The sequence below is a fragment of the Protopterus annectens genome, chromosome 3.part0 (genome assembly GCF_019279795.1).
Source record: "Protopterus annectens isolate FY-2018-M chromosome 3.part0, PAN1.0, whole genome shotgun sequence".
Taxonomy (NCBI): domain Eukaryota; kingdom Metazoa; phylum Chordata; order Ceratodontiformes; family Protopteridae; genus Protopterus; species Protopterus annectens.
The window spans coordinates 1,987,624,322-1,987,639,707 of NC_056731.1; positions in this window are offsets into that span (position 1 = coordinate 1,987,624,322).

Here is a 15,386-nt window from a genome sequence, read left to right on the forward strand (position 1 = left end):
CCCATATGTAACTGCTTTTAATGAATCCCAGACATATATTTCTGAAATATCTTCTGTGTAATTTATTTCTAGAAAGTTTTTGATTGTTTCTTCATAAAATTCTTTGAAATCTCTCAATTTTGTGATATAGGAAGGTATCCTAGTAATGGGATTTGAATAAAATGGTGTAAGCTCTATCTCAAAGACTATGGCATTATGATCAGATAAAGGACAATTTATGATTTTGACTTTGTCAATTTTTGTTATTAGGTCATTGGCAACATATATTCTATCAATTCTAGAGTTAGTTTTATATCTATGAGAATAAAATGTGAAGATTAGTGAGTCTGGTTCTGCAAATTCATTTATATCTTTTAAATACAATGTATCTATAAATTGTGATAGTGCTTTAGAGATGGGTTGTTTTCTTCTTTTGGATTTAGAATCTGTATCTTTTTTGATTCATTATACAGTTGAAGTCTCCTGCCAATATCAGGCTACCCTTAGTTAAATGAATTATCTCTTCAAAATGCTGTTTAACTGTTTTTAATCCTAGTCCTGGGATCCAATATAGATTTACTAACGTATAGATTCTCTTATTTAACTCTATTGAAACTAGACAAAACATACCTGATGTATCTTGATGAGTAGTAATTATTTTAGGTGTTATAGTTGAGTTGCAGTAGTATAGCTACTCCTCTTTTTTGTTTTGTATTGAGAGTTTATTAGTACTGTGTAATTATTAATATTTAAGTTGTTTATATCTCTATCTAATAAGTGTGTCTCTTGTAAAAGACTATTTGTGGTTTATGTAAGTTTATGTACTTGAATAGGCTTCTCCTTTTATTACTATTATTTAGACCATTAACATTTATGGATAAACATTTCATTTCCTAGTTTTGAGTTTGTTTTATGTGTGAGTTTATGTAAATATTGTTTATTCTTAGTTCCATCTTGGATACAGAATTCAAAAAGTTTTTCTTGTATGATTTTTGCATGTTTCTGAGTGACACCAAAGTGATAGAATAAAAAAAAACAAAGAACTTCCAAACTTGTAATTCTTAACCTTAAAACCATTCCCTATTGCTATGAGGTAATATACCTCTTCGTTTGGTTAGTGAATCTAACCAAACAAACTTTCTACCCTCACAAATAATATTTGGATCAGTTTCTCTTATCCTCTTAGTTTTAAATAAAGATAATTGAATAATATATTAAGATAATCTAATCAGCTAAAATATATACATATATTCTTTACTCATCTTATTGTAATTCAATAATACTTACTTCTAAGCAGGTTTCAAAAGGTACAAATATTTAGATTAAGGTAGTATCATTTCAAAATAATTTAGGGTATTAATAAACATCATGTTAAAATCTATAACTGTATATTTCATACATCTGTTGAAAACTATTTACTGACATTACTGTATAATACAGTACCATTGTTGTGCAATTGTTTTAGACTACTCAAGTCCGAAACCAGTGTTTAAATTAATATTTGCAAAGTCATATTGGAATAAAAACATGAATAGTTCTGAAACCACATCATATTTCATGTTTAACATAAACTGAAATGCGATACAATGTATAAGTATATTAATATTTCTTTAGTAGACATTAAATATGTTCCTCTGATTGCATTTTTCAGCTTTTCAATGACAATTCCCATGGCTGGAGACAACAAGATCACAATTTAGACAGCTCCCTTATCCAAGAGACCACTCATAATGTTGTTACCTGATTGAGTGTCTTGTTGCCAACACTTCCATCAACCCTCAGAAGGACCCTGCACAATGAAAACTGACACAGTACAGAGGTAAAACTGCAGCGCACTTGACCACACCCTCAAAGCAAACATCTATGTATATCACACATCAACTCCCACAGCTTAGACTGACACCCAACCAGTGAGTCTATCTGCTGACAACAAGTGCTGGAGATACAATCCTGACCTACTCAACACCAGTAATTCAATCCTATGACTGAACAAAAGTATACCGGAGAACACATCAAAACAATGGAAGCTGCCAAGATTCAAACCACCATGTACGAAAATATTACAGGCCAAAATTCCCAACCCATTTTGCAGCAAAGAGACAAAACGTATTCAAACCATGGGGTAACACCTTTACCACGTCAAAAAGGTGTCCAAGAAGCTTGTTTTTCCTCCAACATCGGAGGACAGCCACGATGATCCATGCACTGCAAGAGTACCATTTTATCCTGGCAATTGCTTTATGACTGTATATAGAAACATTTAATCCAAATCATTAACTGGCACCACAACAATATTTCTCAGAAAAGCTGTTTTACAGCCAATGACCAGACAGAACGCATCATTGAGAGGATACATTTATCAAATGTCAAGTGCCCCAGCCATAATACAAGTGTCTCCTCAAATCAATCCCCAACGAATCTACTGTCCACCAAACTTGCAGACCAATACTGGCATCCTTTCATGCAGTCACACTGAAACACAAAAATACAGGTCCGCTGATCAGGAACAACCAGGCTCTCAACTGCCAGACAACACACCCATCTGCAGAAAGGTCCAAGAATCATAGTTGCATTGTCAAGCATCCTTGTCCACACTAACAGTAACATGATATACCCGCATACACTAGTATTGTGTCATTCTTGATAATGTAAAAGCCAGACAATATTATAAGAAGGGTGAAGCCACAGCCAGGCAACATAACAAGAAGAGCACAGCCGCAGTCACCATTCAGATGAGCAAGCGGAACAGCATGAGCCATCTAAGGATGGATAGCCCGTTGAGTACCTGCCACAATGCATGCCCATAATGCATGGCAACCCAGTAACAAATTAGGGTGTGGGCTAAGCCTCTCCCCTTCCACTCAAATCAGATCCAACACAATATGTGTGTAGAACACAGATGCTTCGACAAAGCCCAAAGCCACATGGGATATAAACATTGTATAATTGACACACGGGTCAAATCCACTGTTGTTATGTTACTCATTATAGTTGCCTATACAATCATTGCTTCCACTTTCTCCATCTAGTATACCATACCGCCATCTAAATGTTTGATTTGCCAAATGCACATCCAACCTTCTTGTCGCATCCCACCTGCCCACCCGAGGGCATACCTTGGCAGCAGGACATCAGTAGTATTCTGCAGGAGCACCAGCGTGGGAAATGGCAACCCTCCCCAAAACAAACCTGTCAGTTGCTTGACATTTACTAGTTTCTTTAGAGAATTTGTAAAACAGCAGTGATTTTATTTGCTGATGATTAATTTCTGCTTCTTAAACTCTGCTGTATAAAACATAGTAAGGGATAGCTAAAATGTCTGGAAATCTAAACTGATAGAAAGACAAGCAGATATATGTCCTTATCTATCAAGGTGCTAGAAGACATCAGTAGCCATAAACTGAAAGTGCTTCAAAAATAAATATCTGTGTATATTTATATGAACCTTTATATTATTTATGTTTCCTTAGAAGGAATTTAGGTTTCTGTATCTTTAAATGTGAACCTAGCTTATTTTCTGACTAGACGTCAATTAGAAAGAGTCAGGGGATGGCGTACACAAGTAAATGCGACAAGCAATAAGTAACTCAAGTTTCTAGTGATGTTTGTGGCTGTTAAATTGTTTCGAGAACCAAGCAGGAAAAGGTATGTGTTTTTCTTTTTCTGTTCCCTCCTCTTATTTGGTGACAAACTCATGCAGTGGCACGCAAGCACTCTAGTTTGTGGAGTAGTGTTTACAACTGTCAAACTTTGCATTTTAAACATGCTATGCCTTATTTCTCTACAAAAGAAAAGACAACAGGATATCTAAGCTAGTCACAAGCATCTTTCAACTCCGGATGTCTGGAGCCACAACACACATGACTTATAGCCTCAAAATATCACTTAAAACATATTTTTTCACTGGACTATATCAGTATGTGCATATGGGTCAAAGGCAGAACATCTTTTAAGATTATTTAAAGTAGTCTTATGATACATCCTAACTGAAATACTTCATTTCAAAAGCAACACATTTCTGCCCAGCATTAGCGTTTATCCAAACAGGGACACTTTTAACTTATAAAAGTAATACTATCAGGGATGTAACTAATAATAAGTTATATAGCAGCCATTACTATACCTATTAAGCAATATAACCATATACTGATTAAAGTATTATAAGTTAATGAAGATTTTATAAAAAGAAGAGAAAAATAAAAACAACAAAACACAAAGAGAGAAAATAAATAAATAAATAAATAAATAAACTATTTGGGAACATTATTATGCATTGATTACTCTGATTAAGAATATGAAAATAATAGATGGATAATAATGAAAAATAGAGTAATGTTTAAATTATGCTTAGCATATTGATGTGATTTGAGATAAATGTATTTACATTTATGCTAATTTTGACATTTAAAATATAATTGAAAACAGTACCTGTTTTGGTGTAACTTGAAGACAGTAAGAACTTTTCTTTTGTTGTTAGTATTATTATTTAGATTTTTACAGAATATAACACATGTAAGATTATTTGTCCTTTAGTTTTTTTTTCTTTTGCTCAACAGTTTTCCAATTATTTACTTCAGCATTTCTCTTCGGTGTACTTATTGTCCAGTCCATAGATTCTTCATGTGTTAGGATGTTGTTGTTGGTAAGGTATTTTATTGCTGAATCTACTGTTTCAAAGATTTTTATTCCATTTGGTAGAAAAACTTTCAGTCTTGCTGGAAATAAAAGATGGACTTTCAGTTGCTTTTTCTTCAAGGTTTTTTTTTATTGGTAGAAATTCTTTTCTTTTTGAAACCACCTTTGTAGAATAATCATTGTCAAATCTTATTAATGAATCATTGTATTTGATGGGAGAATTTGCCCAAGCATTTCTTAATATAAGATCTTTATCTTGTGTAGAAAAAGTCTCACAATTATAGATCTCGGCTTGTTCTTACCGGAGAAGAAGCATTTCCAGAAGCTGCTAGTGATCTATGCCCGTTCTATACCATATGAAAGAGCTTCAGGTATTTTTGTTACATCTGGTATCCAGGTGGTAAGAAAGTTTATCATATTGTCCCCTTCAGATTTTTCTGGTAGACCATATATTCTAATATTATTTCTTCTTGTCCGGTTTTCCATATCATCAAGCTTTTCTAGTAAATATGTATTCTGTTGAAGTAAGAATTCAGTTTGTTGTTCTTCTATTTGGACTCTAGTGTCAATGTCACTTAATGACTGTTCAATAAGTGATATCTGTCCTTTCTGCTGTGTAAACATTTCTTGAAGCTGTTCCAGTTGTTGTGAGCACTTTTCTTTAAAAGTATCTATTTTATTGTCCATCTTGTCGATTTTTATTGTAAGTTCCTGTATATTTGTAATGAGAGACTGCAGGTCTTTTTTGAGAGAAGAGTCTTGTGCTGTATTCCTTAGATGACTCATGCTGTAAAGCTGATATTGGTGCTGATTTTCCAGTAATTAATTTGACAGGAATTATTCAAGTTCTGACAATAAAATTTTTCTTATAGATGCTCAGAGTTATTAGAAATAAGTTAGTAATAAAAATTTCTTCAAATTAAATATTATTTTGTAAAATTCCTGTCAGGAATTGTATTGAGGTAAGAGAGCTGAAATGAAGTGCAGCTATCAGTTCAGCATCCTAGCCACGCCCCCCTCTGTAGGGTTTTGTTAAGTGTATGTGTGTGGAATATTTACTTTGTGTGGGTATAGTTCTGTAGGGTAAGTGTCCGGTAGTTACGGACCTTAAGGTTAGGGAGGGGTTAAGGGTAGTGCATAGATAGTTGTGTATGTGGGATTTAGTGTAGGGTTACAAGTGGGGTTTTGCTGCTTTAATTTAGGGTTAGTAGTAGGGTTTTGGTTAGTGTATATATGTGATTTTTGTTGTTGTGTTTGCGTAGGTAGTATGTTACGGGCGATGGGGTTGACGTTGCGGTTTCGATGTTTAAATTTCATGGTTTTGCGCGTTCAATGTTATCGTGTTTCACTGTTTATGTGTTGACAGATTCGTATTTGATGGATTGCGCTTTCGTTTAATTAAAGTAGACCCCTATATATCAACTCTTAGGATATAGCAAATTCCAACTCCCATTATTCTGTGACCTTGGACAAAGTAATGCTGTCAGTAACAATGATATGATTAATTTATACCTACTGCCAGCATTACAACTGCACAATATTCCAAATATTTGTGTGTATGTCTGTGTGTGTGTGTGTATGTGTGTGTGTGCGTGTGTGTGTGCATGTGTGCGTGTGTGCGTGTGTGTGTGTGTGTGTGTGTGTGTGTGTGTGTGTGTGTGCGTGTGCATATAGTTGTTTTTTTCAAATGCACTTGTATTTGCATCTGTATCTGTGTGTGCTATCAAAATGAAATGAGTACATAAAATGAACTGTGTTCTTCTAAAAGAAAATGCTGCATGTTCAGTATGCATTATACAACCATATTTTTTTCAGAAAATTTTGCGGTAATTGTGCACTTGTGCCACATTAGTTAATACAGTCAGGTGCATCATGCTGCAGTGCCAGGTAATGTGGTATGACCAGATTACCATTACATGTGCTGCTCTGCACCATTTGTTTATAACAGTTGAGTGCTTTGGTATATTGTACATTACAGGCATTGAAATGCACTGCTGTACACCTAAAATGTAACCTGATGTCACTACATGTGCAAAATTTTTGTAAAGTAATAGCATAAAAACTTTTTTCTGATAATACCTGTGTATAAGAAACAGGTGAAATGATTCAACAGAGAACATTAGAAAGGCATAAATAATTTTTTTTATTTTGATTCAACTGAGAACATTAGAAAGGTATAAATATTTTTTCTTATTGAGTGCTGTTCCTGTGCATGTCTTCACATTGGAAGACAGCACACGACCATATGTGGGTATAATTATCTCTTCCTAGGCCCTGTACACCAAATATGATCAATTTGTGAGCATGTGCAATCCTGTGCCAGGGTTATCAGTCTTTTTCCATCATCCATTTTCAAGCTGGCTAGGACATGAGCCTCAAAATGTTAACCAAAACACTACAGTGATGGCTTCAGCCACTGTCCAGACAATATACAAATCTCTTAATTATCTTTGCATTTTTCTCCTTTATTCTGTAGAGACAAATTCTTGACTTCGATGTAACTCAGTTTATTTCCCTTTTCACAAATATATCAGTCATTCATGAGTTTTTATCCTTTATGTTTTTATGTTTCCTTTTCTAGTTTCTCTTCTTGCCCCTTTTCAACTTTAATATGCTGCCATACAAGCTATGATGAATTAAGTGCCCCATACCTCTGTTATTTTATTTCCTGTAGACAGTGCTCTCACCTTACTACTAAAATTAAGTTGGAAATACCAGTCAGCTCAACTGCTTGCCTAATTTCTATGATATACTATATCTGTTCCACATCTTGTGAGGCCGATCCACAATCACCTTACATGTACACTGAGAATTTAATCACCTTATATGTACACTGATAATTCAATCACCTTATATGTACACTGAGAATTCAATCACCTTATATGTACACTGAGAATTCACTCACCTTATATGTACACTGAGAATTCACTCACCTTATATGTACACTGAGAATTCAATCACCTTATATGTACACTGAGAATTCACTCACCTTACATGTACACTGAGAATTCACTCACCTTATATGTACACTGAGAATTCAATCACCTTACATGTACACTGAGAATTCAGTCACTTTATATGTACACTGAGAATTCAATCACCTTACATGTATACTGAGAATTCAATCACCTTATATGTACACTGAGAATTCACTCACCTTATATGTACACTGAGAATTCAATCACCTTACATGTACACTGAGAATTCACTCACCTTACATGTACACTGAGAATTCAATCACCTTACATGTACACTGAGAATTCACTCACCTTATATGTACACTGAGAATTCAATCACCTTACATGTACACTGAGAATTCAGTCACCTTATATGTACACTGAGAATTCAATCACCTTACATGTACACTGAGAATTCAATCACCTTATATGTACACTGAGAATTCAATCACCTTACATGTACACTGAGAATTCAATCACCTTATATGTACACTGAGAATTCAATCACCTTATATGTACTCTGAGAATTCAATCACCTTATATGTACACTGAGAATTCAATCACCTTATATGTACACTGAGAATTCACTCATCTTATATGTACACTGAGAATTCAATCACCTTACATGTACACTGAGAATTCACTCACCTTATATGTACACTGAGAATTCACTCACCTTATATGTACACTGAGAATTCAATCACCTTACATGTACACTGAGAATTCACTCACCTTATATGTACACTGAGAATTCAATCACCTTACATGTACACTGAGAATTCAATCACCTTATATGTACACTGAGAAGTCAAACACAAGCACAGTACATAGACAAAAGATCTAACACCAAAAGAGGGCACTAAGCATGTTGCTTATACCATTCTTTATGGTGATGATCCCTTAGCTCTTGAGCTTCCATTCTTCCAGTGTTTTAAAATAGGGACAAACCAAGGGTGTTTTTCGAATTGTACACCAACATATCAACTTTTAAAAGTACTCCCCCATTCCAGGTAGAGCGTTTTTCCACAACAAGCACTGCATGTTTTGGAAAGCATATCATTTTACTGCAAAAGAAAAAATCTTGAAATGAAGGTTAAGAAAACAAATTTACAAAATTTAAGAAATTATACAGCATAATAAAATAAAAGAATGGTGAAGACACTATTTAATTTAATGCATAAAACATCTCTTTGAACAGAGAAATAAAATAAGTAAATCATCTGAAAACGTGTACACTGTGGCATACGTGGCCACCACTTTTGCTCTCACTTTAACTTTCCTTTCAGTTGACACTGTTCTTGGTTCCAGACCTGATGGTAGTCTCACAGCTGAGTCCTTCCATTTCCTGCCTCCAAATATTTGAAATTATTTGTGATTTATATTTGTTTTGCATTTGAAAAACAAAACAAGTATCTCTAGTGTTCTTGTACTTCATTACTTAAATGAGTTATAGAACCCACTGCAAGCACTGAAATTCAAGGCAAATTCACAGCCAGGGACACAAATATCTTGTAGTTCATATGTCCAGGAGCTCATGCTCCAACTTGACTGCATGTTCAGATGAGGTCCTACAGCCATGCAGAGGGAGTGGTGTGTATGTACCTCATCTGATCAAGGTAGCCACGGTTGATGAGATTAGTGCAGCAGCCATGGGGAGGGAGGGAGGAGAATATAGGTCAGAATTTCAAACATTGATTGGGAGGGGGTTTAGGGTCAGGGAGGAGTAGATTTAAGTTTAGGATTAGGGAGCAGAAGGGGAGTGCAGGGTTAGAGACTGATTAAGGGCTTGCGGTTTAGGGGAAAGAATTGAGTTTTATGTTTATGGAGCAGGGCGGAGTTTAGGGTTAGGGAGTGGGAGTGCATCTTTAGGGTTAGGGAGTGATTGGGGATTTTAGATTCAGGGAAGAGGTAGTGGAGTTTTACATTTAGGTAGTGATTGGAACTTCAATGATTGTGATAGGAATAGTATGGATAGGGTTAGGGAGCTGGTAGTAGTTTCAGGGTTAAAGTTTGGGTTCTGGTGGAGCTATGTAGTCTAGTGGTGTCAGTTGTTGATAGAGTTAGTAATTCACTAGGATCTGACTTGTGCGAGTTAAGGCACTTGCAGTGAGCAAATGTATTACTAACTGCTAGCACACAAACACTTGTACTACACCCTAGTCTGTAGGACACTGTACATGTTTCATATATAAGTATTATTTACCTGTTTTTATAAGTATGCATCTTCTCTGCTATTAGATCTTCATATGTCTGCCTTCTTTAGGTATCTGACTTCCTTCAGTTATGTTACACAAATCTATAATTTTCCTTCTGTTTAAAAAGAGTATTGCATATCTCTTTTAGGTCATTATGTCCCTAACCTCTTGAATTTAAAAATGTGTCACTGTTATTTCATCCAGGAGGAGAAATAATGCCTTGCAAGATGGGTAGTGGATAAACCATGCATAATTTCTGTTATCATTTTAATTTTTTAGAAAAAAATTGCAGTGTAGTGATTTTAAATGTTTAGAAAATGTTGCAGTCTAGCTGTAACTCAGAATCTGCTAATGCAGTAATGTTTTGAGTGGTATTATTACTAGAATTCCTTGTATGTCATCAAATTTTTATTTATTTATTTTCTTATATTGACTGGATTATTCCTAATAGGCTTTGTTGCCCATTTTCACAGGAGACTTGGGATTAATATAAAGAGGTGGGGGTGGGGTTTAATTTTGGGCCATAAGACATGGGAAAAATGCCTTTCCACTTTTTCCAGTAATTACCACAGATTTTTTTATATCCATTTAAATTCAGACAAATGGGACTTTTCTATATGTTTTAACCAATAGTTGGCACCTGAGAAGTGCAATACTTGTAATGTACTGAAAGGTTAGTACTGGAATATTAATCCATGCAAATGGTATAGCAATAACATCTACAGCCTTCAAAGCTTCCTGGCATCAAAAGTAAATGTGCAATTTGATGCTGATGTAAAGTTACCACTCAGTGTGCACTTTGGGGTAACCTTTATGAATCCCAGGGATAGTTTAAATTACAGCAAATCATTTAATTCCTTCATATATTCATAAACGCATGTTAAATTGATTTTCCATTTTTTTTCAGGAAAACACCACTAAAATTCAAATTTTGAAAATTGAAAACACATTCACCATAACTTGTATTTTTTTCTCATTGTAATACTTATACAACTAAACCGAGTAATGTAAAAAGTTTTAATAAGACAAAGCTTTCAGGTCAAAACCCCTTCATCAGTATTATCATTAAAACCTACTACAGAATATTTCGGGTCTACTTTATTCTGTCGAAAGCTTAAAAGTGCGAATACAAATAGTGTGACGCAAATGCGTCAAACGTACTAAACCGCAAAATTTAAAACCTTGAACCATCATAGTCGGCCAACCCACTGCCCGCAACACACTACCTACCCAAACACAATAAAAAAGACACATACATACACTGACCAAAACACTACTTCTAACCCTAAATTAAACCACCAAAACCCTACTGCTAACCCTACACTAAACCCCACATACACAACTATCTATGCACTATCCTTAACCCCTCACTAACCCTAAGGTCAATAACTACTGCACACTTCACCTATAGAGCTATACTCATACAAACTAAATATTCCACATACATACACTTAACAAAACCCTACACTAAACTTTACATACATTACCTACCTATTCACTTACCTTAACCCACATCCTAACCCTAAGGTCCATAACTATCGCACACTTACCTTATGGAGCTATACTGCAGACGGGCCAACTATGACGACTCAGCACTTCTCTTTTTGTGGTTTTGTTTGTTCGACGTATTCACAGTTCGCTCTTTATGTGTCGCGCTATTTGTATTCGCCCTTTTCAGCTTTCAACAGAATAAAGTAGACCCAATATTTTAATGAATTCAAATATGCATCAGCCAATCACAAACAACAAACAATTATCTTAAAGGCACATTTTACATAATCACAATATATATATTGAAAAACTCCATATAAGCCATAAACATATATATATATATATATATATATATATATATATATATATATATATATATATGTATATATATATATATATGTATATATATATATATATATATATATATATATATATATATATATATATAAGTATTCTATAAAAATAGGAACAACAAGTTAATTTTCATTGTTGTAAGCAATTCTGCCTGTATTTTAGTATAGGCTTTATAGAGATAATATTATTTAAACCAGGCATCTGATCTGCACATAGTATTAATATCCACTTATATTCTTCTATTTCTAATTTATTATTTATATCACCTCTCCTAATTCCTTTACTAATGTGGTCTATGACCCTAAAAGTAAAGCAATGTGATGAATCTGTTTCACTCACATATTTCACTAGGGCATTCAATGTAACATTTCGTCTAATATCTGAATTATGCTCTATAATTCTGTCTTTAAGTCTTCTAGTTGATTTACCAACATGAGGCTTAAGAGTGCTAAAAATGCCCTCCTATGGCAATACCTACCCTATACTCTTGAAAAAATGGCAAGAATTAAATATAAAACTGGGACTTGATTATATGTCCCTGATGTATGACTATATTTTAAACACTGAAAATGAAATGCAACAGGAGATTAATACACTGGAGAGTGAGGTTTCCTCCATGCCTGACTTTGCTATGTATGTTAAAGAGTACAATGTTATGCTTGAAAGACTGCACAAATATGATTTGAAACTGGAGGGTATAAAGCAGTGTAAGCTGCAAATGGACATTAAAAATTTCAATACTGGTCACATTTTTTCTTGGCCACATTATAATAAAGATGGGAAAAGTAACAATCAATTAAATAGCCCAAACACGAGCTCTACATCTGCAGTAAGCTCAATACATAGTTCAGATGTAACTACTGTATCAGAGATACAATCAAAGGCAGTTGGCTCATTGATTGGCTCTATGAATACAGAAGAGCCAATACAACAATCTACCAATGAGCCGAATCCATTAGTTACAGCGGAAGGTGAAAATCCTCTGATTGGCCAATTGTCTATAGAATCTATCAGAGACTTAAATTTGCCCAGCACTGCCCTCAACACTAACTCATTGGTTAAACAATCCTCGAAGGAACCGCCCACGGTTTTTCAGCCTTCACAACAAATGGTTCGACTGAAGTCACCGGAGCAAGTGCATGTAGTACAACAAAATGCATAGAGAGCCTGTTCAGTCCAGAGGAAGAGAAAGTGGAGCCAGAGTAGACCTCAGTCAAGCAACAAAGTAAAGAAATAAGTCCTGGACCATGTACTGTTGTGAATTTGTTGAACATTGAACTATCAACAGCTGCTATCTCACTACTCAAAAAAAGGTTTGAGCTTTATTCCAGCGAATGTGGAGAGTATGACTGATGCGTTGACTGATATGAAATTATTTATACATGAACTAGATATGAAGTAAATTTTTAGGAATACCTTAGACTCTTCTGCTAGGACTTGTAAATGTTGAAGTACTTTTATCCCCAGTAGCCATCTGTAGTATGTGCTTTCAACAATGTATGTGAGTTGCAGATACAGCACTTATATGATGGAGGTAAATTTAGCAAGTTTTATAATTTATCAGCTGAAGAACATAAAGCCTTGTTATAAGTGAAAAAATAATGATGATATCATTACCAAAGATGCTGACAAGGGTGGGTCGGTTGTAATTATGAACAGAAATGATTATTTTTCATCTGTGTACGCACTACTGTCTGATAATAGTACTTTTAGAGAAATGTCATGTTCTGATGTTAAGGTAATGAGTCATATCAATATGGTTGTATATGACCTGCAAGCTATGAATGATATTAATCTTGAAATTTTTAATTACTTTACAGTCCCTTCCTCTGTTATACCTACACTATATGGCCTGGCTAAAATCTACAAATCCTTAGATAATCCACCAATGAGGCCAATATTTTCTGGTAGAGGCTGGATTACGGAGCCAGTATCTGTTTATTTACAAATGGTTCTTTCTCCTTATCTAACAAATGTGAAAAGTTACATAAGAAATACAGCAGATTTCTTGAAGCAGGTAGATTCATGGTTTGGTAACAAAAATGATGATGCTTTTAATATGGTAGTGAAGGATATCCAGTCTCTATTTACTGTCATACCTAATGCATATGGAGTATCAGCCATTAGAACATTATCGCCAGAAAAAGGTGACCTAACAGGATGTCAAATTAAATGATTTGTGAACATTTATAAGTAATACTGTGGAACAATATTTTTATATTTGATAATAAATATTACCATCAAACATCTGGGGTTGCTATGGGCACATCTGTATCGAACACCTATGCCACCTTGGTACTGAACAATTGAGAATGTAATACAATTTTTAATTCTAATGTACAATTGTCAAATAAAGTATGCTTCCTCAATTGTTTTGTGGATGATATGTTCTTTATTTGGAATGGAACCCAGGATGAATTGAATCTGTATGTTGAATATTTAAATACTAGTACTGAATTCTTAAAATTCACAATATCTTCATATGAAAAAATTAAATTTTTGGATGTTACCCTACATTATGATGGTACCTACATATACACATCAGTATATGGAAAACCAATCCATGGTAACAAATATCTGCATAAAAAGAGAATGCATGCCCCACATATATTTAAAGGAATAATAAACTCACAAATGTTATGTTTGATAGATTAAACACTGATATACATATTTACCAACAACAAATTATGGAAATGACAAGATTATTCATTGAGAAGGGCTATGATCGTAATATACTTAAACACCATTTTGATGATGTTACAACACTGAGAGATAATGAAGCCAGTCCATATTTCAGCACAGGAACAGAGAGTAATGATAGGACTGTCCCTGATACAACCCAGACTCCCATATGATATGTCATGACCTGTAGCAGAAGTACGCCACAGATTAATACAATTATATCTGACAACTGGGGTATACTACGAGCACTTACAGAGCTTAGGTATTTAATTAATGACACACCAATGTTTGCTTACAGAAACATTATAAATTTGAAACAACAGTTGTGCTACAAAGACATTAGATCGACTATAATACAGAAAGGGATAATTGGAACTTAACCCTGTTATAACTGCTGATGTGCCAATATCAACAGAGATGTTAGTTTTTTACATCCTAAGACTGGCAGACAGTTTGATTTCAAGTGCACTGCTACCTGTAATTCTACTAACATTGTTTTTTTGGCAACATGTAAACAGTGTACAGCCTTCTATGTTGGTAAATCAACTAGAAGACTTAAAGACAGAAGTATAGAACATAATTCAGACATTAGACAAAATGTTACATTGAATGCCCTAGCAAAACATGTGAGTGAAACCAATTTATCACATAGCTTTATTTTTAGGGTCATAGACTATATTAGTAAAGGAATTAGGAGAGGCGATATAAATAATAAATTAGAAATAGAAGAATGTAAGTTCATATTAATTCTCTGTGCAGATCAGATGCCTGGTTTAAATAATATGATCTCTATGAAGCCTATACTAAAATACAGACAGAATTGCTTACAATGATGAAAATTAACTTTTTGTTCCTTATTTTTATAGAATACTTTTTTATATATTATATATATCTTCATGCCTTATATGGAGTTTTTCAATATATATACATATATATATATATATATATATATATATATATATATATATATATATATATATATATATATATATAGTGATTATTTAAAATGCGCCTTTAAGATAATTGTTTGTTGTTTGTGAATGGCTGTAATATATTTTAATTAATTTAAATATTCTGTAGTAGGTTTTGATGT